This window comes from Peromyscus maniculatus, chromosome 14 (assembly GCF_049852395.1).
Source record: "Peromyscus maniculatus bairdii isolate BWxNUB_F1_BW_parent chromosome 14, HU_Pman_BW_mat_3.1, whole genome shotgun sequence".
Classification (NCBI taxonomy): domain Eukaryota; kingdom Metazoa; phylum Chordata; class Mammalia; order Rodentia; family Cricetidae; genus Peromyscus; species Peromyscus maniculatus.
In genome coordinates this window covers 22,357,375-22,383,871 of record NC_134865.1, presented here as the reverse complement: position 1 = coordinate 22,383,871, position 26,497 = coordinate 22,357,375, and the positions used below count along the sequence as shown (strand labels likewise).

General features: G+C 37.4%; 1 long non-coding RNA gene across 1 annotated transcript in view; it reads right to left on the bottom strand.

The window, feature by feature from the left end:
• LOC121822342 (uncharacterized) overlaps nt 1–25,917 on the bottom strand; it is a 365,427-nt gene extending 339,510 nt beyond the window's left edge. The window contains exons 1-2 of the long non-coding RNA XR_006063362.2: nt 25,691–25,917; nt 10,105–10,322 (exon numbers count right to left, since the gene is read on the bottom strand). This is a non-coding gene — a long non-coding RNA (uncharacterized LOC121822342). The remainder of the gene's footprint in view (nt 1–10,104; nt 10,323–25,690) is intronic.
• Nucleotides 25,918–26,497: the final 580 nt, after the last annotated feature.

Genomic DNA, 26,497 nt, shown 5'->3' with positions numbered 1-26,497 from the left:
AGAGAAGCAGAACAAGCCACAGTCACCTCACCTTACCAGTTCCTCAGCTGATCCTGTTTCCTCAGACTGGAAGCCTCTCAGTCCTCATCCAGAATGAATCTCAGCTGAACTGTGTCTCAAAAGCCTAAAAACTTAACCAGCCAAATGCTTCTAGTTTCTGGTCTTCACGCTTTATATATCTTTTTGCTTTCTGCTGTCACTCCCGGGGATTAAAGGCTCACTTTCTGGGACTAAAGGCGTGAGTCACCATGCTTGGCTGTATCCTTGAACACACAGAGATGCAAGTAGATCTCTACCTCTGGAATGCTAGGATTAAAGGTGTGAGTGCCACCATTTTCTAGCCTCGTATCTAGTGGCTGTTCTGTTCTCTTACCCCAGATAAGTTTATTAGGGTGCACAATATTTTGGGAAACACAATATCACCACAGGCCTGGCTCAAATTGTTTCAAAGAAGAAGAATTTTAGTATGTGACCTAGAGACTGTTCTTATGATATTTTGGTGAAGAATGTGAATGCTTTTTGCCTTTGTCCTAAGAGTCTGTGTAAGGCTTAAGTGAAGAGTTTTGGACAAATTTCATGGGCAGAGAAAGTCTCAAAAATGCCTAGTATTGCCGGGCGGTGGTGGCGCACGCCTTTAATCCCAGCACTCGGGAGGCAGAGCCAGGCAGATCTCTGTGAGTTCAAGGCCAGCCTGGGCTACCAAGTGAGTTCCAGGAAAGGCGCAAAGCTGCACAGAGAAACCCTGTCTCAAAAAACCAAAAAAAAAAAAAAAATGCCTAGTATTGTCTCTGTTTTGTGTTTATTAGTGTCTACTCTTATGGAGATCTATAATGAAAAGGAGCGAGCTGATCAAGTAAAAATATAGACTGTACATACTAGGAAGTGGAATGGAGCTAAATCCTGTTTTCAAGAAGATAAATAGATTAAGAAATAGAATAAAGGGAATAGTGACCTCAGGACAAGACCCCTTCCAACTTGTGAAAAGAAATTAAAGAACAGCTTAGGTCTAGGCTTGGCGATATATGCCCTTTATCCAACACTCTGGAGACAAAGATAAGCATATCTCTGAGTTTAAGGCCAGCCTGGTCTACAGAGCAAGCTCCAGGATACCCAAATTTAAGCAGTGAGATGTAGCAGGGTCCTTGCTGTTGTTCCCTTTGGGGATGGGGGGCCACGTAGGTGCAGAGTCAAACCACACAGACTCCAGGAGAATGTCGAAACAACAAGCTCAGTTTATTCAGGAAGAGGCAAGTCTTATATACTCTCCACCCCACCCTTGGGGGAGGTCTGATGAATATGCATCAGCTGGTGTGACATGGCTGTCTCTCATTGGTCCAGGTTATCTCCAGATCATGTTTCAGCTGCTGTTGCTAAGACCATCAGGCAGACCCAGGCTGGCTCTCAGAAAGTATCTTTTTTACTTGTTTGGACCTTCTGACCCTCAAGCCCGTTAGGGATGAGTCATCCCACAGTGAAAGAAACCATAAAAAACAGAAAACTGGTAAAGATGTACAGTTTCAGAGCTTTAATCCACTATCAACATGGTGAGAAGTATTACTTGTTCCAGCCCAAGCAAACAGCAGAACTTGGCAGCTTTGGCCACATGGTTCTGGCTTAGACTCAAGAATAGAAGAAAGGGGTTATGGAATCATCCTCTGTTGACTAAGAAAAAGCTGTTGAGGCCAGGCATGTAGCAGAGGTGTCCCTGTATGAAGACATAGAAAGGCCATTGTGTGAAGCTGTGAACGTGAAGCCTGGATTGTCTTTGAGACCCCAAGATGTGGGAAATGCCAGAGTCGTGGAATACCTGCCAAGGAGAGTTGCCAATGGAGTGGAACCAGCCAAAGAGAAAGAAGTGTGTTGCTGTCAACAAAGATGAAAGGAGTTGGAGTTCTGAGGAGAGTTCGGACATCAGACATGGAGATATAGAATATGGAGTTTGCTCTGCCTGTTTTGGTCTTGTGTTAGTTCAGTGTTTTCTTATTATGCTCTATTTCCTTCATTTTGGAATGGTAATTGCATATCCTGTGGAATTATATATTGGAAGTATACGACCTTCTTTTTGATTTTGATTAGAGTTAAGAGAGTGCATGAATCTCAGAAGAAACTTTGAACTTCAGACTTTTAAACATTGTTGAGACTGTCATAGTTTATGGGGGATTTTAAAGTTAAACTAAATGCATTTTTGCATTATGTTATGGCTACAAGTCATGAAGTAGAATGTGGTTTTTTGAAAAGATATGGCCCCCAAAGACTCGTGCTTGAATACTTGGCCCATAGGAGATATGGCCTGGTTGGAGTAGGTATGGCCTTCTTGGAAGAAGTGTGTCACTGGAGGAGTGGGCTTTAAGGTCTTATATTGTGTGGGAGGCCAGCTGGGAAACTGGCTCCCACATTTTACCCCAGGGGACTCTTGATGAATGAGGGATAAGAGATTTAGATAGAAGAATAGAGGGGAGAGAAACAGATAGAAACTCAGGATAGCCTCTGGAGGGCCTGGATCACTATCCACCATATGCCAGCCCCTCCTGTTTCTTCTAAAGGCCTATTTATAGGAATACCAAGGGGTGAGGCAAAAGACGTCCCCTAGCTCAGCCAAGTGTAGACCCTTCCAGTCACCTAGAAACCATACACATGGTTAAGCAATCCTCTAATGCAGCTCTGCTGGGTAAGGCAGGCTCAGATCTCACTGGGAAACCTTTGTGTTCCTCCACAGTGTGCTCAAGCTGCAACCAGTGTGCTACAGTCTCCTTTTGCTGCCTGTGGATCTGAATATAGAACGCTCAGCTCATTCTCCAGCACCATGTCTGACTGCATACTGCCATGCATCTCACCATGATGACAATGTACTAAACCATTGAAACTGGACAACACCCCCTCCCCAATTAAATATTTTCCTTTGTAAGAGTTGCCATGGTCATGGTGTCTCTTCATAGCAATAGAAACATGGGGAACCTGCCTGACTCCATTTTGAAGGCAGGGGCCATTATGCTGTGTTTTTAAAAGTGAGTTTGTATTTACTATAGGAGTTGTGTTGCTTTCTGTTTCCTGGATCCCGACCTTCCCCAACCCATGACCTTGATTTGTTTTTGAGAATACCCTGATGATCCCTGATCCCTCCCTAATCACCTGGTGGGTGATCACATGATTTTTTTTAAGTTTTTTTTTTTTTTAATATCCTTATTGCCCCATTGTCTCTCTGCTGTAAAGCTTCTCATGATTTTACTCCTTAAAAGGGGCCCAAGAAGCAGATTCAGGGCTTCTCTCTTTAATCCAATTTGGAGGTAGTCACTGGCCAGCTCTTGGGTGCACCCCTTTAAAAATCAAGCTTGCTTCAAATTTAGCTCAAAATATGGTAGTGGTCTTATTCTTTCCATTGGAATTAACAAACCTCAACTAAGACACATTCTAAGACTAAGAAATCTGAAGAAATCTGAAAAGATGAAGAGGTTACAAAGGACTACTGCTTAGATGTTTTCAGGACATGATTGGGTGTAGCACTTAATGCATAGCAGTTGTGACTGCATGCACAAGACTTGAACCAAATTGCTTAAATCAGTTCTACTGAGGCTCTACCTCAGAAGGACTACTCCAGTGCTGAAGACCAGCTTCAGAGGGGGTTCTCAGGTCCCATAAAGGATGTGTGGAGTTGGCAATGGGATGCAAGAGGAGACCTCCAGGACCTGAGAGATAGCTGCCAATGCTGTTTGTTGAAAAGGGAATATACCTTTTGTATTCAATAGTTTAGCCGCAGGCACGACTGAAAAGCAGACTCAATGATTTAGGGACAGAAAATGGCTATTAACTTCATTATAACATTTTTCCCAAGACAAAAGCTGTAAGTTCAGTGAGTCTCTAAATGCTTATTGTTCTTAAAGGTTCAGTAACTCTACCAGGAGCACTCTTACATAAAGGAAGGGCCACAAGTTCCTCCTGCCAGAGATAAAGAGAATGTCTGCTCTTAGCAAGCAGGAACTTTCCTCAAGCCCCTGAGGGAATGGAGGCCCTTATCCAAATATCTGACCTTGGAAAAAGAATGTCTGCAGACCAGACATTCCACTACAATTTAAGAACAATTTTCATTCCTCAAAGGGCATGATGTAGGGTTGCACTGAGCTGTTTCCTAATGTGTCCCTTTGTGTCTTAGTTTTGCTATATGGTCCTGTTGCCCTCATACACTCCCCAAAGGGAAGGTCCTGATGTCTTACTCTTTTCCCATTATAACATACCATTCTGATTTCTCTACACTTATTAACTGAACTCTTGCCCTTAATGGTCTCAGGCTCTGGTTAAGGATGGTAGGCATTTCATCCTTAGGATCAGGTATGTCTAGTAAATCTCTAACTTTCCTATTCTTTGTGTAATTAGGAGGGCACAATGGGATTCCTGTATCCATGATGGTGGAGATTTTTTCCCGGAGAATTATTTTGTTTAAAGAGGCTGCTGTTTTATACATTTTTGTCCTTGAAAGCCCCCACAAAATTTCCCAAAGGAAAAGGCATAAGGGAACTCTCCATGGTACATACTGAGAAACATTAAAAATTCAAGTTAAAAGGTAATAGAGGATTGTGCTCTGCAGTGTTGAAATACTGGAACTTTGTCAAACAACAATGGTTGCCATGTGGTCCAAGCTACTCCAGGTTTTCTTCACAGCCCCTCCACCCCTTGGTTTTTTTCTACATTATTTTCCTTTCCTGGTAGGCTGTTCTCGGTTTTCAGTACTGGGTCTTTCCCACTTCCTTCTTCTCAGACACTGTCCCCAAGTATCTTTCTCTTTCCTCTTTCACTATTGGCACCTTGGACTCTCCTCATGAAGTGATTTACAATTATAAGTTCAGCTTTCCACAGCCTGATTTACATATAGACTCTGTTTCTGTGGCATGAGATTCATATTCCAGTACCAACGAACTTCTGCTGGTCCCCAAGATCTACTCAAAAGTCCATGTACTCTCTAGTACCAGTTCATTGCCAGAATTACTCTTCTGCTGGCATCCTGATTCTCATCCAAACTGCATGGCAATCAACTGAAGAAACTGAAAATTCCAGACACACAAGTGTTGATTTGAGTGCTATCTGGACATTATCATTTTAATATTTTGTCAAATATAATGCTCAGGACAATTTTAAAGAATGAGTGAACTTTCTGTGATGGTCTCCAAATGTTGTGAAATCAGAACAATTTCAGTGAAATACAAATTGTGAATCAGAACTCAGAGTTTAGATTTCTTAAGGCTCCTTAGATGCTGTGTATGTACCGGGGAGAATGAGAACCATTGAAGGGAGTTCTAATCTCAGCGAAAAATGCTACTTCCACACAGTGACTTACGCATCCTAAGAGTAATGTAGAACTTTGAACTCACTTTTTGTTCAATTCAATAGGTATGTAAAACATACACTATGTTTTACTTTTGTAATATATCACTTAATACATCCTTTTACCATCTAAAAGGATTTTAAGACAAATATGTATGAAATGAAATCATCTGAAAAATGTATCTTTAAGACTAACTTGCAAAGACTGGGATATTATTCTAATGTTTCTCTTCCTGACTACACTGCACACATAAATTGGTCAGTGCCAGTTTAATTGAAACTGACTCATTTGAATGATAATTTAAATTTTTTCTGAAGATATTTCTGAAAATTATATATATCCATTAATTTTTAATATGAGTCATTACATAAGGATGTCTTTTATATTCTAGTATTTTTGTATATTCTTGCATAGAATGTTAGAACAAAAATTTACAGAACATCTACTGTTGGTGAAGAGTTGGTGAACCTCCTCCCTGTCCATAGTGAGTCAAAAACAAAGTGTTCAATGGTAAGAAATTTTCAGAGGATATCTTATTTGAAATAAAAAGAAAAAAGGAATAACACTACATTGGAAGTTTGTCTGAGTTTCTTTCATTCGAGCTACTTTAAGGCCTGCTTGCTGTGCTTTTCAAAGGAATATTTTAGGGCTCAAAAGATGACTCGGTTGACAAAGTACTTGCCACAGAAGCACAAGTGCCTGAATGTGATCATCAGAATCCATGTTACAAAACTATGAATTAGGTGTATTAGTTGTCCCAGGACCAGGGATGCAGGGGCAGGCAGAACTCACTGGCTAGCCCAGTATAATCAGTACATTCCAAGCCAAATGGGAGAATCTGTCCATGACAAAAGTAACTAAACAGCATCTGCAGAAGGATACCTGAGGTTGACCTCTGGGCTCTACAAGCACTCCCACAACATGCATCTACACACACTTGTGCAACCACACGTGTTCACATTTCTATACACACAAATTAAATTTAGTACAACAAAGCACATCATCCTCTTTGCTGTTAATATTGCTTTGCATGATTTCAGAGTATGACATTCCTTTGTTTTAGGAAAGAATGAAAATTGCTCCAACATAGCTTCTCCCTGGTTTTTTTCTTTTCTTTTCTTTTCTTTTCTTTTCTTTTTTTTTTATCTCAAGAGTCAATACATTTTGTCTGCTCTGATAGTATTGCAGTTACAGCATTTCATTGTGATTTACAGTCATTGTAAGAGAACAACAGGGCTGCCGATAACAGAAACCTCGAATATTTGTACAAATATCAGTATCCCTCATCTTCAAGCTTATTTGGTAGAACTTACATATAATATTCTATTTGCTTACTCCTCCATGAACATGTAAATAGGTGAAAAAGGATGTGAAAAGATGAACATGTTTTTCCCATCATTCCCTACTGAATAGGCCAAATCAACACTGACTTCAATTTCATCATAATTCTTTATGTTTACTCTTTTAAAAATTCTGTCTTCTAAATGTGCTATCTTTCTTAATTTGAAGTTAATCCCCTAAAATAGGTTCATTCTTTTCATTTCATCAACATCACACAGTGACTATCTGGAAGCCTCGTTCTAAGGAGGCAGCCATTCCAAACACGTACAGACAAAGCCGTGGTTTCCCTGGCAACGGCACCATAAAAGGCTCTTAGAATAGTTATTCCCACCCTTACACAGGAGTCCTTTTCATTTCAGGAAAGCTTCCTGTCAGAATGCATTCATCAATGTAATTTGCCAACAAAGTTGAAGAGATTAATTTTCTCTCTTCCCAAGAATGTAAAAAGAAAAAATAAAATAAAAACTACAACCAAAAATCAACCGCTTTTGAAGCCAAAAAAATATGACATCAGTATGTAAGGAACATTGTAGTTTCCTGAATGCAGTTGAAATCAGTTTGAACTGAGATTAATTCGTATTCTGCTTTTACATATGCAAATAAAAGGTAGATGCTTTAGGACGAGAGGCAGGTGAGTGAAATCACTACTTCTAAAATGGCCCTTTATAATCCAAGAGGAATTTTTACTAAATTTAAAAAGTTCATAAATTTTCACATTACTGCTACATCAATTTTATAAGCATTACATTTTTCTCATATGTTTACCACAGCAGGCAAATTCTGGAAATGTTACACCTTTTTATTTGGTGAAATTCAGTAACAGATTTGCAGAATGAGAGACTTGAAGCTCCTCCCTGTCTATGAGCATGATATGAAAAGGCAGTGTCTTGCACTATGCAGCATTACAATCAGAGAAGGAAACATCTGAAGACAAAAGACATTCATCTGTAAGAACCATCCAGAAGTACAACAGTTGCTACATTCTATTGGGCTTTTTCCTGAAAATCAAATTCCTGAAATTCAAAATGCACCTACCAAAAGTAAATCAAAGCAGACTAGCCCACTTGCAGCCCTGTTTAAAATGCTAGTCCCTAACACAGGCAGAGAAAGCTTCTGTTCCAGTCACTGCCCATGTTCTCTGACAGAGTATGTGTTTCTGCCTCTTTGTCTGCAAGCATGATACAGCAAAGGAACTTCTATGCCGCCCTTACCAAATTAGAAAACAACAATTATCAAATTACTTTTGTCATAGATTAAGCCATGTTTAAATGCTGAGAAAACTCAATCTTTTTTTTTTGACCCATGACACATTTTGTATTCAAAGCAACTATTGCAAAATGAAGCATGCATGCACACACCATACACACACACACACACACACACACACACACACACACACACACACTCACATACTCACACACAAACATTACTTTTTTCACAGTAAAAGGTTAAAAATAACATTTTCACTGATGATGGAAGCAAGGTATTCTCACTCCTTTTTCACCTGGAGATTGAAAAGGAAACTCATTTCAGGAGGTGCCACTGCATGGATCACTCCAGACACAAAATGAATCAAGTCTCCTGTTGCATTTTGTGGATAATATTTCTTCTGTCCCTGGTGAGATAATGCATTGCTTATAGCTGTGATATGCGAGTTCAAATTCTCTCTTTTCTCAGAACAGTTTTGAAAAGTAGGTCCCCATTCTACTACTGCTTGTAGCTAACAAAAACCACAGCTATGATTAAGCATCAAAATAAAGTGAACTGAAATACAAATGTGAAGAAAATCACAATTAAAAACGAACAGATGAGACTTACAGTCGATAAATATTACCAATTAAAAATAATTTCTTCATTGGGTATGGACTCCAGAAAAAAAAATAACCTAAAACAGTTAGCCTTATTAAATGTGTTTTTCTTTTAGCTGCTCCTTTGTTGCAATAAAGGAAAAGTCATCATTATAGAACAAAGAGAATATACTTTACAAATGAGGTCCATATTCTACTGCAACCAAAGTATTATAGTTTATATTAATCTGCAAATCAGTAAGATGTATAACAATGCAAAATATGTTCATTTATTGCAATCTTTCTTTTGTAAAATGGACAGTCACAATTTGATGCTTCCAAGAGAATATATAATTTAAATACTTCCATGAAACAAATAACCATAATACATTCTTTTCTACAATTAAGTTTACAGTGCAAAAGCTCAGATAAAAATTACTTATGAAACTTTCAATTACAGTTTTACTAGTTTAGGCATCCTCCTCACAGTTGAGAACTATAATGCAAATAAAGTGGAGTGTTCTTCTCTGCCTCCAACTGCAGCATAAAGTTGATCTTCCATGCCATGTTTCTTAAAAGCAACCCTAAAATAAGTTTCTTCCAAACCCTCTAAATTTTTTTCCTTTCCCTAATAGCTTATTGTATTGTTCCCTAGAAGAAATGAGTCACAAAGCCCTATCACACTTAATCTAATTAGGAATTTTTGGAGAAACAGTGGTTACATAGTTCTCATTAACTGACTAAAACACAGTACCATCTCCAGAGGTATAGAAGGAAAAAAAAAAAAGAAAAAACAGGGGGGTGATGGTGGACGATGATTCCTTTTAAAGCTCCAGAAATGAATGTAAGTGTTCATATTCTGGTACATTAACAGTTTGTTCCAGTACATTGATATTTTATGTGGAAGCCCTACTCTGCAATTAATATGCCTGATGCAAATTGAAAAACCCATAATCCATCCTTCTCTGTTGGAATGTAAGAGTATATTATTATTGAGAAGCTACAGGATACCAGAGCCATTTTTTAAACTTGAGTGCTCATTACCTTAAATCTGCATATAAAACAGTTTTGCATTCAGACGAGGTAATACATAACAGAATATATTGTGGTGCATATAAGAAAAGTGCTCCAAATAAAAACGACCTGTGGGCTTCCTTTGTAGGCGAAATTTATGCAATTCTAGGCATTAGGGATTAATAATAGCTAACAGGCAAAGAGGAGGCATGGGTATTAAAATACTGTGCTAACTTTCTGCACAACCTAAGGCTAAGGACGAACTGAATTGTCTAAATCTTCTTAAAAGTAAAGAGTAGGTATTTATCACGAAGAGAATATAGTACTGGGGGATTGCACACGGTCCTCTCACATTATTATTCAGAGTACCTCCTATAGTTTTAAAGGACAAAAGACAATCTTCTTGGAGGTAAGAGAAAAGAGTGACGAAGAAGTCCTTTGTTCTAACATCTCTGGTACCTTTGCTTTCAAAATTATGCATACAATTTTCATAGAATGCATAATTCTGTTATTGCCTGTTATGACTGACAAAATCAAGGGTGTTATTCAAGACTGATGTTTATTTAAATAGATGGTGAGGCATACTGTACAAAAGAAGAGTCAAATAAAACATGTTGTCTAACTTTGAATGGTCTTAGGGGTACATACAGGCTTACCACCACAGGGCTCTGTTGGCCAGGTAGCAAATATCTCTGGTGGGGGCTTCATAAACACTGTAGCAGTTGCTTGGATTCTTGCTATTGCTTTCCCAAACCATCAGGCAGGACATTTACTATCTTCCACTGGCAGATATTCATGTAATTGTGTTATTTCACCTGGAAAGTGATGGAATTCTAGGCACAAACAGCTGTAATCGGACCTGTATCCTACAACGAAATGAAGGATGTTCATTCAGAAGATATACACACAAACAGGATTCACACACAATACGTTGTATGTACAAAACACACAAGAAGTTTCATATTTATCTACTTTTGATAACAAATATTACCTGAAAAATTACAGCAAAAGAGAATTCTATATATAGAAGCATTCAATATCTACACTGCAGGTAAACAAACAATAACATATATATGACCATTTATAAACATCATATGATAATTTTTATAATTTTCAGGTATAATAATTTTTCACCTCTAGTATATTTGTGCAGACTAGGACAGAAATATCACAGCTTCAGAGGCTATCAAAGAAAGCAGACATCGTTGGAAGCATATGCAATCAAAAGCCTTTATTCTTAAATGATAGAATATAGAATTTTAAAATCTATAGGGACTACACATATAGCACAATTCACAACGAAGTTAGCTCAAGAAGCAAGTGTGGTTTTCTCTCATAGTAATGCATTTTTAAAATGCTGCAATTCCATCACTCCCAGGAAAGTCAATTAGGGTACAGAGTATGTCTGGTAAGAACAACAACCAATTTTATATTTCAGACCAGCATGCAATTTCACAATGACTTAAAAAGAAATAGTGTAATATGAAATCATACCACCATACATGCAAACTAAATTGAGTTCAACCAAATATGATTGTGTGGTTCACATATTTCTTCCCTAATGCAAATATTGTAAAGGGTTAAAGAGATAATATACATGAAATTTTCTTGAATAGAGTGAAGTCCATTGTTCTAAACCTGGATAGTAAGTATACAGTCATTATTTAACAACTGCTTTAGGAAGTAAATGAGAATGAGAGTGTGAAAATTGAGAGAAAAAAGAAATAAGACAGGTAAGAAAGGTCAATTCTACCACAGCTCATGGGCACCGTTGATACAAATAACCTCAAAATAGAATGAAATATGATCTGACTCACATTGAAACAACTCGCCTAAGACTCTTTTCTAAATTGCATAGTAGTTTTTGCTTGTTTGTTTTGTTTTGTTATTAAAACAAAACTTAAATCACAGATTTATAGGCTGAGCAGAATGTAAAACTTGAAACGGTTTTCTCTAATTACTGCTAAATATTTTAATTTAGATGTAAGGAGAGTTTTCTGAATGTAAATTTCATTGCTTTAAACTCCAGGGGAAGTTTTGTAATTACTTTTCCATGAAAACTTTAAGAATGTTGTTCCTCTGCATGGTGAGACAGTTGTGTAGCCTGATCTGCTTGGGGGATCCCCCGGTGGTAGGATCATGAGAAGGCTTTTTGCAGCCCACTGCCCATGATGGGACACCTCCTGCAGCCTTGAGGCAGGGGGAAGTGCATGGACTTGCCTCTACTGGATGTGCCTCCCCATGGGAGGCCTTGATTTCTTGTGAGAGGGGGAGTGGGAATGGGTTGGGAGGGGGAGGCTGGGGAGGCAGACAGAGGGAAGAGGGGGATCTTTGTTTGGTGTGTAAAATGAATGAAAAAATTTTCTTACTGAAAAAAAAACCTCATGTATCCAAGTGGTTAGGGAAGCATGCAAGCATTATTTATTTTCATGTCTGATTCTCAACTTGTATGATTCTTTTCACATGCAATCACTTTGCATATGTCATTAATTTATTCTCAATGTTTCAGTAAATAACATCACAATAATTTTTATGGTCAGTGATGTTTTTACATCATTAGACAGGAGTTACTTTCTGTAGCATCCTAAAAGTAGTTTGTCCAGAAGTAGTGGTGTCATTATGGAATAACTTTGTTTTGTTATTAAAAGTACAACTTGTTGTTTTACTGTATCAACCAAATACAAATGGAAAATACACAAAGAATAAAATTACATCTGTACTGTACCTGCAATGACTTTTACTTTTTATTAGTCTCTTACAAATAGATTTCGATGACTATTTAAACAGGATTTATATTTATGAAGTATTATAAGTAATGTAGATATCAGTATACAACAGCATACACATACTGACCTAACTATACAAGAGATTATACATCCTTGGGTAACTACAAGTTTATAAACTTTGATGACATAGAGTATAGTTGCCAAAGAAATGGGAGGCTGGAAATGATGAGTGGCTGTTCTGTTCTTTCTGCTCAATGAGGACAAAAGAAGAGAGAATGTCTCCCAATTACAGTAGAAAGGGTGTGCTACATTACGTAGGTCATTTTGACTGTTAGGGTTGTTCAGCCCTGGGATGTGTTACTGTTAGATATTTGGAGCCTCTTTTGATAATGTGTTTCATGCTTAAGCAATTTTCTTTCTCTATTATGTACAATCAACAGCTCTTAAAGGGAAAGATTTTTCAAATATGAAATTTCAGAGTAACTTCCAACACAATAATTGCCATATAACTAAAACAACAAAAAATGTTTTACAATAAGGATATTATCAAATATCATTCTTAAGTGCATATGACATAAAATTCAAAGTGTTTCCTTTTAGTGGCTACTACTGCTGGAGAAGTTGATGACCATCACTGCTGTCTGATCTATATATCCGTCTTCAGCCTTGAACATATAGAAAAGCAGTTGATCTGTTTCATCATCAACAGTAGATGTGTTTTCTTTTGGAACTAAATTTAATATCAAAAAAATATAACTTATTCTATAGGAATATGTTAGTTCTAGCTGATATAATTCCTGTATTGATGAGGGAAATAATGAAAAAGGTCAAAATATCAAGATCCAGTGAAACAGATTTATCGGTCATTTAGAAGGTATAAAGGGTTGACTTCAAGAGGCTTAGGGAGAAGCATGAAATGTTCTAGAACCCTCCAGTTAGATTATTACTGCAATTAATAGACTCTAACACATTATTTCCACAAAAGATAAAGATCAGTCCAAATTCTTCTGTGTTTTATACATGCATAGTATTTTCTAGCAAGCTCTTCTTATATTCATATTTGCTAGATTGGTTGAATATAAAGATTACATAAAAGTTAGGTGCACCCTTCTGAGAACATGTACAGATAAATATTCTCCTTAGCCATTCTATTAGTTTGCTTTCCAGGAAGTCTACATTAGAGTATTGCAAGGCTTTTTTTCCAACTAGGTTAAGTTTTTATAACAATAAAAGCAAAATGGGTGGCTTAAGTATAAAACTTATTTTTTTTATAGATTCAGGAGTTAGAAATCTAAGATTAAAATGCTGTAATCCTTATGAAAAGCTGTAATCCTTATGAATGAGTTCATAGTCCCTAATTGTTGGTTTGCTAAATGTTTATGCTGTCCAATTATCTTTTAAACATATGTGTTTGTTTTTTAATACTTGTGATTTCAACCTTGGTCAAATAAGCTTCTATTTGAATTGACAGTAGTGAGTAGGAAGATGCTTACTTTTGCAAAGTGCTGAGAATAAAAGACTTAGTACTCCACCAAAAAGGGGCCCAATATATATACCCTACCATAGATTCACTACCTCCACCAAGCCTCACAGAAAAAGAAGTGGAAAGAATGGAAGAGCTGGAGGATAGGGAGGAGAACTTTGATATTCTGCCTTCTGGACATGACTGGGTTATGGCCCACATGGATGTACAGCAGCTATGGCTGCCTTGACTAGATTAAGCCAGGAAAACTCCCAGTATACATGTGGTAGGCAGTCTCTATGCCCATGGTTTATTGAAGAGTTATTGGCAGTGGATGGTACTTGGTGTACAGAGAACCTTCTTTTCTAAGGATGGAGTGTTATTCAATATTCTACTGCTGTGAAGAGATACCATGACCACAGCAACTCTTATAAAGGAAAGCATTTGATTAAGGCTTGCTTTCAGTTTCAGACTATTATCAGTATGGCAGGAAGCATGGCAGCGTTCAGGCCGACATGGTACTGGAGAAGCTGAGAGTTCTACATCTGGATCGGCAGGCAGCAGGAAAAGAGAGAGAGAGACACTAGACTTTGGGGTGGGGGCTTTTGAAACTTCAAAGCCTTTCTACAGTGACATACTTCCTCCAACAAGGCTCCATCTCCTAATAGCATCACTCCCTGATGACCAAGTATCTATGAGCTATGGGGGCCATTCTTATTCAAACCACTATATGGAGCTATTATGGGTAGGTTTCCTATGTGTCAGTGAATGGTGCCACACGTATGCATATATGGGCAGAACTAACTATACTTAATATGCTATTACAATGCAAAAGGAGTTGCATTTGGAAGGGAAATGTTTGAGGGTACCGGGGAGTTAAAATAGGGAAATGGAGAGATAATAGATTCTATTTAATTTCGCACAAGCCTGAAATTCTCAAAATAAAACTTTGTAAAAGTATTTTTAAAAGATATTATTTTGTCTGAATAATTTTCCAGGGTCTCCTTCTTTGACTTAGGGTAACAACATTCTTGTTCTGTTCTCGTGTGGCCTTTTCTGCATTTAGAAGCTCGCTGGTTTGTTTGACTTTTATAAGGTTTCTAGGTCCGTAAGATTTGGTTTCCACACATATGTGCTCATTAATTACAACTTTAAAGGCCATATCTTTAAATATACTAACACAGGATATGCTAGCTTCAATATATGGGTTTTAGAGGATTTTAATTGAACTTGTAGCAGCAAAAGCATGGTTGTGTATTTCTAAGCACCTCTTAAATGAAGAAATTCCCTGCATAGAAGATCTGTGTCATCTTATTCCTATTTTTCAAATTTAGGATTGAGAAGTCTTTGGAAACTGTGTTTTGAACTTATCTCTTAACAGCAAAGAAAAATCAATTAAAAATGCCTAAAACTCCTGGAAAAGTAGAACATCCAGGAGACAGTGCAGAAATGATGAGTTAAATAAGACAAGCTAACATTCACAAAACATACAATAAAGAACAACAGCCCTAAGTTTATTGAGAAATTGTTTCATAAATGGATATCCCTACTATGACTGTGAAAACATGTCAGGTGTCACGGGAGTGTCACAGACAGAAAGCACATGCCTATGCAATATGGCCTACTCTGTATTTATTTGTAAAAACTGAAGCGTAATTTAAAGTATATGCCAATACTAGTTTGAGTTTCTAAGAGAGCATTCATGCTTATACCAGGTAAGTGTATAAAAAAGATGAAGTGCTTTTTCTTTTATTACTTGATTATTTTCTTTAGAATCAGCTATTACAGGATATTTTTTTATTTTCTACATGCTGTTTTTTAATTAAAATGTTCTCACTGAACTGAAGTTTACTAAATTTGTTTTATAAGGTTTGTAATGTTACAGAATAACTAAACTGGTATTTATAAACTAGCTGTGATTAACAGTGTATTAATTACTGAACTTGAACCAGATCTTTAGGAAAACTATGTTTTTTCTTCCCCTTTTATGATCTTTACTTCAAGGATTTTTTTTCCATACTGTTTTTGAACTAGAAGATAGTTTGAGATTTGGGGAAAGGAGGATGCGTATGCGAGACTCCATAAATTCAACATTCTGTACTATAGGTAACAACTCTAAACAAAATATATCTTAGTATTAATATCTTGAGCCTTGGATTTCATAATTAATATAGGATCTTTTTTAAAACTGTTTAGTTAGTTGTATATTTCCTCGCTTACAAGGGCTAGATCAAAGATTATTCTCATGAGAAATGTTGAATTTATGAAGAATGGATTTTGAGGCTTTGAAAATGATTAGTATCTCAAAAGATTCAATATCCAAACATCTGCATGTATTGTAGGAACAAATACTAGCTTGCTGGACAAAACACTCATGGCATTTGTCACACAGGACCTGTGGTCTGTTGCTGGTTAATACAGTACTTTCCTCATGGGACTCAACACTACAGCACAAGTATTATTTCCCTGGGTTCTCTGGAGAAGCATCTAAAGATGGGTTTCTGACAGTGTTTGCTCTTTAAACTGTGTTTGCTTCTACCCCAAGTTGGCTTTGCATCTATTAAATAAGTTCTTTAGCTGCCTTATTAGGAGTGCTCTGAGGGCAACACCTTTTCTGCTTTTCATCTTGTATTTAATTTACTGTATTAAGAAAATTTGATTTCAGATTGAATGAATGTAAATAGAAATTAGATGAAAATTTGAATGAACATAAAGTAGAAGTGATTTTTTTATTATCTGAGAGGAAAAATTAGTATACATATTTACTATAGTATACATAACAGATGTACAATTTTTTCATTAACATGTTAGATATGTTCATGTTCTCATATTTAATAAACTACTTTTGTATGAAACAACAAAAAAAGAACAACAGCCCTAAATTCCAAAGAATTCTGAGGTGATGTGATACTAAATGTTCGTAAAACTGAAGTTATCTGTAGTAAAAGAACAAAACTCACTTGACAGTTAATGTTGTGACCCTTGCTCTGAAAACACATGCATTCTTAAAAGCAAATTTTCTGTATCAAGGTATTCACTGTTTTAAATATAGACTTGGATTAAACAATCATTGTAAAGAAATATATCTTAGTGTGAGTACCATCACATAAAAGAGGGTTAACATACTGTTATTTCACTTTTAGGCTATGACTAACCAATTAAATTTCCAAGTTATTTATATAAAATGATGAAATATGTACTAGTAGATATAAAATATATCTCCCAGCACTCGGGAGGCAGAGCCAGGCCGATCTCTGTGAGTTCAAGCCCAGCCTGGGCTACCAAGTGAGTTCCAGGAGAGGAGCAAAGCTACACAGAGAAACCCTGTCTTGAAAAACCAAAAAATAAAAGAAAAATAAATAAAATATATCATGTTAGAGAAGTTCACTAAGTAGTAAACTGCTATTCAAAAAATAAGGAATTATGGCCTGAAACTTGATTTCTACAAATAAATTTTTGAGGAATACAAAAATGAATCAGTCATAGACTGGATTGGGATGTACAGAAAACCCTTCAATAAGAACAGGACATCTAAAGTGAAACCTGTGCTTTGCTGAGGCAATTGACACTGGTCAGGAGGAGCTAAAGAAGCAACTATAATTAAGAAGACAGTAGCAGCATGAAGTGAAATCTCCTGGGAAGTGTTTCCTTGGTGTGTCAGCACACAGATGCTGTATATTCCAGAGGTGGCCACCAAACTTGGTTATGTGTAACAGTTTCAAAGCTGGTACTAGTTTTGAAGGTATTAGGTGCTCATGGAGATAAGCTGAGGCTTGGTACAAATGACAGGGTTCAAGTCCCTGAAGAGAGCCCATGGGCGACTATAGGAGAAGGTGCACTCAGTTGCAGTGAAGAGTGCATCATTTTGGAGATGCCTGTGCCACGGAATTAATGACGAGGATGGCAGCAGTGCAGAGAGGAACCAACCCTAGCCTAGGAGACAGGCTGTGCATGGTATGGATAGCAGAGCCATAAAAGTCTCATCGCCAAGGCCCTTTGCAGCCCAGGGGATCTTGAATGCATTGCAAATATGGAACTTAGTTTTTGTTGTTGTTGTTTGTTTTGTTTTTTGTTTTTTTATCTGAGTTTGACTGTGTTCTGGTTCTTCCCTCTTGAAGTAAGAATATATTCCATCCCCACCACCACCGCCAGGAGCCCACAGTTACAAGACCTTGGATTTTCTAGCATAACTGTGGAATTCAGAGGCTTTGAACTTTTAAAGAAACTCTGCATGCTTTAAAAACATGGAATATTCTTGTTTAGTTTGGGTTCGATTTTGTGACAGAGTCTCAACTCACTCTGTATCCCACTCTGGCATAGAAAATTATGTAGGCCTGACTGGCCTGAAATTCACAGAGGCACACCTGTCTCTGCCTCCCAAGTGCTAGGCTTAAAACCATGCACCACCAAGCCCAGCAATAGACAAAACTTTTAAAATGTTTAGAATTGTAAAGACTATTAGATTTTTTTAAACTGAAATGTTTATGGTTGTGATATTAATATGAGATCTTTGGGGTGAACAAAAATGAAAGATTATGTCAACTTAACATAGACTAGAATTATTTTGGAAGAATGTAACCTCAATAGAGAAAATATCCCTATATTATTGGGCTGTGAGGAAGCCTGTGTGGCACTTTCTATACTAGTGATTGGTGTGAGTTAAGTTTTCTCAGTGGTTAAAAGCTACTGTTGCTCTTGCAGAAGACCTGGTTTTAGTTTATGGTACCCTCATGTTGGATCACAATCATTAATAAGTTAAATTCCAGGATATAGGCCCCCCTCCTCTCTTCTGACTTCCACAGGCACAGGAACATGTATGGTGAAAATACAAACATACAGGCAAAATACTCATACATATAAAATTAAAAGAACAAAATCTGAGAAAAAAGGAAAAAAAAACAAGCAATGTATGTGAGAGAATACACCAGCTCTAAACTAAAGCGTACCTTCTTTTGCCACTTCTTTCTTTCCTTGTTTTTTGTAGAATATATTTTTCCTTGAATTAAAATGTAATTACATCATTTCCCCTTTTCTTTTCTCTCTCCAATCCACCCATGTCCTTTCCCTTCAACCTTTACTGCAGTCTTTATCCCTCTCAAATTTGTGGCATTTTTTTGTTATTGTTACATATGTGCATAGGAATGCATGAATATGTCAACAATCCTACTGATTCCATTAACTGTTTCTTGTGAGTCCATTTCACACACACACACACACACACACATATATATATATATATATATATATATATATATATATCATATATATAATATATATGTTATACAAATAAAGACATTAAGATAAAGAATAGTATTTACACTATGTCAGAGGACGAAATGGACAGAAGAGAGAAACAGAAAGAAGAGTTATTCTTATTTTAAATCTTGTGAATGTGTGAGCAGCTTAAAAATTAAAATATATTTGATTAATTCCTGGACCTTTTGAGATGTACCCAGACTCCTTTGCCAGTGATGTATAACACTCCATAGTTGATTCAAAAGTCATTTCTTTTTTCTTCTTAAACTAAACTTCTCATCAGACTCTTCAGTTTTTTAAATTGCCCTAAAACATATTGCATTTGTAGTTGTTTTGTTAGGGTGTTATTGCTGTGAAGAGACACCATGACCATAGCAACTCTTCGTTTGTTTGCTTGTTTGTTGTTTGTTTGTTTGTTTGTTTTGAGGCAGGGTTTCTCTGTGTAGTTTTGGAGCCTGTCCTGGATCTCACTCTGTAGACCAGGTTGGCCTCGAACTCACAGAGATCTGCCTGGCTCTATTTCCTGAGATTAAAAGCGTGCGCCACCACTGCCCGGGTCATAGCAACTTTTTTTTTTTTTTTTTTTTTTTTTTGGTTTTTCGAGGCAGGGTTTCTCTGTGTAGCTTTGTGCCTTTCCTGGAACTCGCTTTGGAGACCAGGCTGGCCTCGAACTCACAGAGATCCGCCTGCCTCTGCCTCCCATGTGCTGGGATTAAAGGCGTGCGCCACCACCGCCCGGCAGCAACTTTTATAAAAGAAAACATCCCACTGAGGCTGGCTTACAGTTCAAAGGTTTAGTCCATTATCTTCATGGCAGGAAGCATGGTGGCAGGCAGACATGGTGCTGGAGAAGGAGCTGAGAATTCTTCATCTGGATCCTCAGGTAGCAGGAAGAAACAGTGAGCGACTAGACCTGGCTTGAGGTTCTGAAACCTCAAAGCCCTAAAGTCTACAGTTGTCCACACAAAAGTGTATTCAGGCCTTTGGCAGCAATACTCCAATCCCTGGTACAAAATTCTGTCTTAGGATTTCATTGCTGTGAAGAGACACTATGACCACAGCAACCTTTACAAAGGAAAACACTTAATTAGGGCTTGCTTACAGTTCAGAGGTTTGTTAATTATCATGATGGTGGGAAGCATGGTGGCACGCTGGGAAACATGGTGCTTCAAAAGTAACTGATAGTTCTACATCTGGATCCTCAGTCAGTAGGAAGAGACAGGGAGCCTCTAGGCCTGTCTTGAGCTTCTGAAACCTAAACCCACCTCGACCTCTGCAATGACATACTTCCTGTACTTCCTTCTGTAAGACCATACTCCTTATGGGCCTATGGAGGCCATTTTTATTCAAACCACCACAATAATATGACCCAAATACCTCTCTTAATATGTTCTTTGTTATGTGTTCTGTGTTCATGCTACAGCTCTTTCAGAACACATCTCAAATGCTGGCTCTTTCAACAAGCACCTTGAATCACCAGAATATAAATTATTTTTTTTTCTATCATGAAAATCCCTTGTGCTCACTATTATAAATAACATATTCTTCTTAAAAGAGAGAACCATTTCTGTCTTTGAAGATCTTTTAAAGCAAAGGTTCTTATTATAAAACTTTATTTTTTTAAGTATTATATACAGTATTCAATGATAGATCTCATACCTACTTGTAAACGTAAAATGAAAAGGCAACAAAATGGAATGTGAAGTTGAATCTTCTTTATATTTTAATGAAGATATCAATAGCAAAAGCAACTGCTTTAATGAACCAATTGACTGCTGAATAGAAGAGAAAGCAAGATGACTTTCAGTAAACTTTTTAGCAAACTTAGAATAAATCTATTACGAAAAATGAAGGAAGAATCAATGACTCAATTTACCATCAATTTTAAAATTATTAACATAGATGCCCCCACTGATGAATCACATCTACTAGATATTTCTCGTATTATGATTCATCCCCCCCCCACAATGATAAGTTAGATTAATTCTCTTGCAGAATATTTCAGACTCCCTCAAAGAAAAGCATCCTCGTTGTGGTCTTTCAATGCCAAATGCATGCTTCATTCGTGGACAAATAATCACTATCGCATAGATTTTGAAAGAAACCCCACTGAAATATGATATAAAATTTTATAATTTTGATGGTTGCGATTATATCAGTGCCTAGAAACCATGCAGCAGAGTATGCGCACATGTAGGATGTATGTAACACCAACTTCCAAATGATTCAGAAAAGTGAGACAAATAGAGATCTAATGCTACATCAAAATGCAGCCAGGAAAGACTGGCTCCTAGCATGTGTGGGCGCTACTTCTACCTTCTTTTTATGTTTAAAATTCCATGAAAGCAGAGTTATCACCTATAACACACACACACACACACACACACACACACACACACACACACACACACACACACATGCACACGCACACGCACACACTCACTCACCAAGGAAAATGAAGTCTGAATCTGTGTTGTTAAAATTCCAAGTTACTGCTGTGTTCAGTGACAGGAATGGCAGCAGGTGGGAATAGGAACAGGGTGGGAAACTGTTACAATGTTGACATGTTTTTCTTTATCTCTGTACTGATAACAGGTTGCTGTTTGTTTTAATAAAATTATATCACTAGTGTAATGCTACACTGATGATCAGAAAGTCACATGTCACTTTTTTTTTTTTTTTTTTTTTTTGGTTTTTCGAGACAGGGTTTCTCTGTGTAGCTTTGCGCCTTTCCTGGAACTCACTCTGTAGCCCAGGCTGGCCTCAAACTCACAGAGATCGGCCTGGCTCTGCCTCCCGAGTGCTGGGATTAAAGGCGTGCGCCACCACTGCCCGGCACATGTCACATTTTTATATGTATATATCCTTCACAAATGTTAATTTTATGTATGAAAGACTTTCCATTTAATTAACTATTATAGAAAGCATATTTTAGTATCTTTCCACATGAGAAGAGAATGTTATAAGAGAGCACTTCCCATGAGGCTTATAAACCATTGAAAGAACCAAATGTCACTTTTTTTTTCTGATGAAGTGATTTAGTTGATCTCAAATATTGTAATCTATGATTTTTTTAAATTTTAACTTATTTATATTTTTAATTCACTCATTCATTTCTGTGTGTGTCTGTGTGTTGTATACATGAGTATAATATGAACATGCAGAGGTCAGAAGAGGACCTGATATGTCTTCTTCTATGACAGTCTCTAACTAAATTGGTTACTTGCCATTTCAATAAGGTTAGCTGGCCAGTGAACTCCAAGAATATCTGCCTGTGGTGATATTTTATTTGTGCTTAAATGTGGTGATATTTTATTTGTATGTTAATAAATAAAGTGTTCCTGGAGATCACAGGACATAGCCAGCCATAAACAAGAGTCAGGCAGCGGTAGCACATGCCCTTAATCTGATCATATGGCAAGCAGAATCTTTGTGTTCAAGGACACACTAGGGAACAACCAAGCATGACGACAGTACCAACCATAGAGACCTGGAGGTCTATATAGACAGGCAGTGACAAGGAAGTGAGGTAGCTGGGTTAAGAGCCAATGAGAGGGCAGAACAGCAAGGCAATAAAAGCCTGGATAAGCCAGGTGGTGGTGGCGCACACCTTTAATCCCAGCACTTGAGAGGCAGAGCCAGGCGGATCTCTATGAGTTCAAGGCCAGCCTGGGCTACCAAGTGAGTTCCAGGAAAGGCACAAAGCTACACAGAGAGACCCTGTCTCGAACAAAAAAAAACCAACAACAACAAACAAACAAACAAACAAACAAAAAAGCCTGGATAGACAGGAAATAGCTCTCTCTCTCTTGGGAAGCTATGGCAGTGTGGTGAGCTAAGGTTAGCTGGTGGCTCACTATTTCCCTGATCTCTACAGCTTTCACCTCTATATTTGGCTCAGTGTTCCTTATTTCATAAGGCTATTTAGAAATTCATCTACATCTGCCTGTTTGTTTCTTACATTCATGCTGAGGTTGGAGGCACAGGCAGCCATTCTTGGCTTTTTAATGTACGTGCTGAGGATTCTAATTCAAGTCTTTATGCTTGCTACACATAAACTCTTTGGTTGTTGTTATTTTTTGAGACAGGGTTTCTCTGTGTAGCTTTGAAGCCTGTCCTGGAACTCATTCTGTAGCCCAGGCTGGCCTTGAACTCACAGAGATCCGTCGACATCTGCCTCCCAAGTGATAGGATTAAAGGTGTGCACCACCACTGCCCAGCCTATACATAAACTCTTACTCATGGAGCCAAGTTCTAAAGCACTTAACCTTAAAATTTCTAAAACAAATCCATACATTCTTCTGCTCATCCTAAATATTTTCCTAGGATCACACTATGTCAAAAATTTTTAGTATTGGGGATGGTGTCATGAAATTTTAGTTATTGGGGCTGGGATCTTGTCTATATACTTGAATAATTATGTATATAAATAAGACAGTAAAGGAACTAAATGGCTGGGTGGTGGTGGCACATGCCTTTAACTCCACCACCTGGGAGGCAGGTAGATGTCTAAGTTCCTGGCTGGCCTTGTCTACAGAGTGAATTCCAGGACAGCCAAGGCAATACAGAGCAACCCTGTCTCAAAAATTAAACAAAAACCAAAAGAAAAACATGCAAGAGAATTTATTTGTATGTATATGGTTATCGGACTTTACTTAGGCTTTAATGGTTGAAAATTCAAATTTCCACTTTTCATATAATAACTCTCACCAGTTGTGACTTATTCTTTCATGTTTTTCACTTTTATTCCTTGTATTTTATTCATTAAACATATTTGCAGATGCATAATTTATTTTAACTATGTATTCTAGTATAATTTTGCTTATAAAATATTATACAAATGTTTCAATTTTTGAGAAAAACTTTTCTCTCTAAAACTTCAATAATGCAGTCTATAGAGGCACTTAGGAGTTATAGCATAAGTGAATTAATTTTCTTTAATATTAAAAATAACCAAGACAAAATGTTTAACTTTATTTGGAGTTAGTATTAAACTATCTTCTGCTCATGAAGAAGTCAGGGTAGACCATGATAAATGAGTGTGCTTTGAAGATTTATCAATTACTCATGGGTGAATCTTCTCACTGTCAGGGGCAACTGGTTTGGAAGAGAAAAAGATTGGAACTACAGTGGCACAATATATGACAAAATGCAACAAATACACATTTCATTTGAAGCTTCATTTCACTTCATTCATTAAACTTAGGAGAATAAGGAGCACTTCCAGTTTCATTTCTGCTGCTGGGATCAAAGACCCTGACCAAAGCTACTTAAGAGATGAAAGGTTCGATTGGGTTTACAGTTGCAGGGGCAGGTTATTTTTAAGGGATGTCAAGAAAGGACCCCAAGGAGCTAGTCACAACACATTCATGATCAAGAGCAAAGAAAGAATAGATATATACTCGCTTTCTGGCTTGTTATTCTCAGTTAGCTTTCTTCACTATTGTGTGGCTCAAGGCCTAGCCCATGAAATGGTGGCACCCATGTTTAGGGTGGTCCCCCCACATCAATTAACCTGAAGACAATTCTTCACAGGTGTGTAGAGAGGCCATCCAGGTAATCTCAATTGAGACTCCCTTGTCACGTCACTCTAGGTTGTAAGCAGCGGGCATTTAAAACTAACCCATACAGAGTCTGCCATGATTCTAGTAATTGCAAATAAACATGCATACATTCAATGAATTAACATTGCTCTGCACTGTTTCCCTACACATAGAAAAAAACACTGTAAAATAACACTAGATAGGGCCACCTAGAACTGAAAGTAAAAGTATTGATTACACTGTTTGGTAGCCTAAGTCTCTAGGCTAAAAGTACACAGGAAGAAGGAATCAAAACAGAACAAAGCTGGGAGATACTTAGACTGACTTTTCAAATATCACATCAATATATCATCTGTCTATCTCACATCTATTTATCTATCCACCCATTTCTCTACCTATCTACACACACATACACATGTACAGAGAAATATTTCAAACATATTTAAATGTGTGTATTTAATTTACTGTCAGTTATATGCTAAGACATCTCTGAGGTTGCCTTCTGAGACTTATACATATTTTTTTACACACAAGAAAATTCTTTATATTGATTGGAACACTTGTCAAAAAGCAAAAAAAAAAAAATGGAGCTAAAGGAACAGCTACATTTCTGTTGTGGACAATCTACAGCAAATAGTTTATCCAAATTCTTAAAGGTTTGGTCCCTAGATGCTCAAGCAGATCCACCTTTTGCTAACCCCTCACAGTCTTTCTGTCAGCATTTTCAATGCTACTGATGCTGTGAGTAATTTTTGCAATAGAGGTCAGGCAAGTAGCAAAATCCTGCATGCCCTTCTTGCTGATGAATTCCCCTTCTTCTGTGGCTTTTCACCATAGGTTCACATGTCATGGCCTCTACATTCAGAAACTGAGGTAAGCAAATTCTAATCCTGAGAGGAAGGAGGAAAATACAAGCCTTTCTTGACTTTATGAGCTCATTTCTACTTCAGTTCAAATCAACAAAGCATCGGGAAAAGAAAGTCCACTTGTAGCAAAATAAACAGACTTTCAAATACATACTTGAACCAGTATTCCATTTGACACTTGCACAGTATAAGAGATTTGATTTGCCTATGCCTGTTTGAAGGGTCCCAGAAACAGGAATAAGCATTCTGGGCATGTTTCTCCTGTTACTTCTTCCCTCTATGTACTTGAGGAAGTGAAGGCAGCCAAAAAGCCAAGAAGCCAGGCAAACAAGGTTTGTCCCGCCACTGACCTGCAAAAGTACTCTTGCTACAGATACTTACTTAGGCCAGACAGCACCAGAACACAAGCTTCACTTTACTGGATCCATGAGAATGCACAGAAGCCACCTTCCAATGGGGATGCAGACAAGCATCCTGCTGTTGCTGACTGCCCAGAGGAAATGGCTGTAAATCAGTGCTGTGGCAGGCTTTGTCTTCATTCCGTACACGTTTGCCTATTGATGACAACACAGAGCATGGGCTTTCATTACATACTTAGACAGAGAAAGAAAAACACAACAAACCAAGATGTACGAGATGAATGGACCAGCAATTGGCAGCTTCTCTGTTTGCCACAGTTTTTGAAATACCTTGGTTTGCCTTGCCCCTTGGCAGTGGCAGTTGCTACAACAGCAGCCTACACCCAGTAAGATTTTTGTCTCCAAGTCATGCAGAAATACGTTAACAAAACTGAAAATAGGAAACATGTCTTAAGTTAGATTTTTCTATGGTGTCATTCACATGCTTTAAAGTTTAAAATAAACATGTTTGTTTTCTGATCCTGTATCAGAATTGTCATTGGAGTCATATTAAGGTTTTCTTTCCAGCAAAGACTGTAGGAGATTAAAATGATTCTGTGTAGGGCAGTAATCTCAGGACAGAGGAAACCAACAGGAAATAAATGCTAAATATTTTTAACCATTTGTATGATAAGCTTAGAAAATACTTTTTCCAATTCACAAACATCAGAAGGAAAAATAAATATCTGCTTACTGGTAGCACTAAGGATGTATGCTGTTAGAAATTCAATATTCCTTTTTCTCTTCTATATCCTCTACCAAAAGGAAGATTTTACATAATTCTCAGACT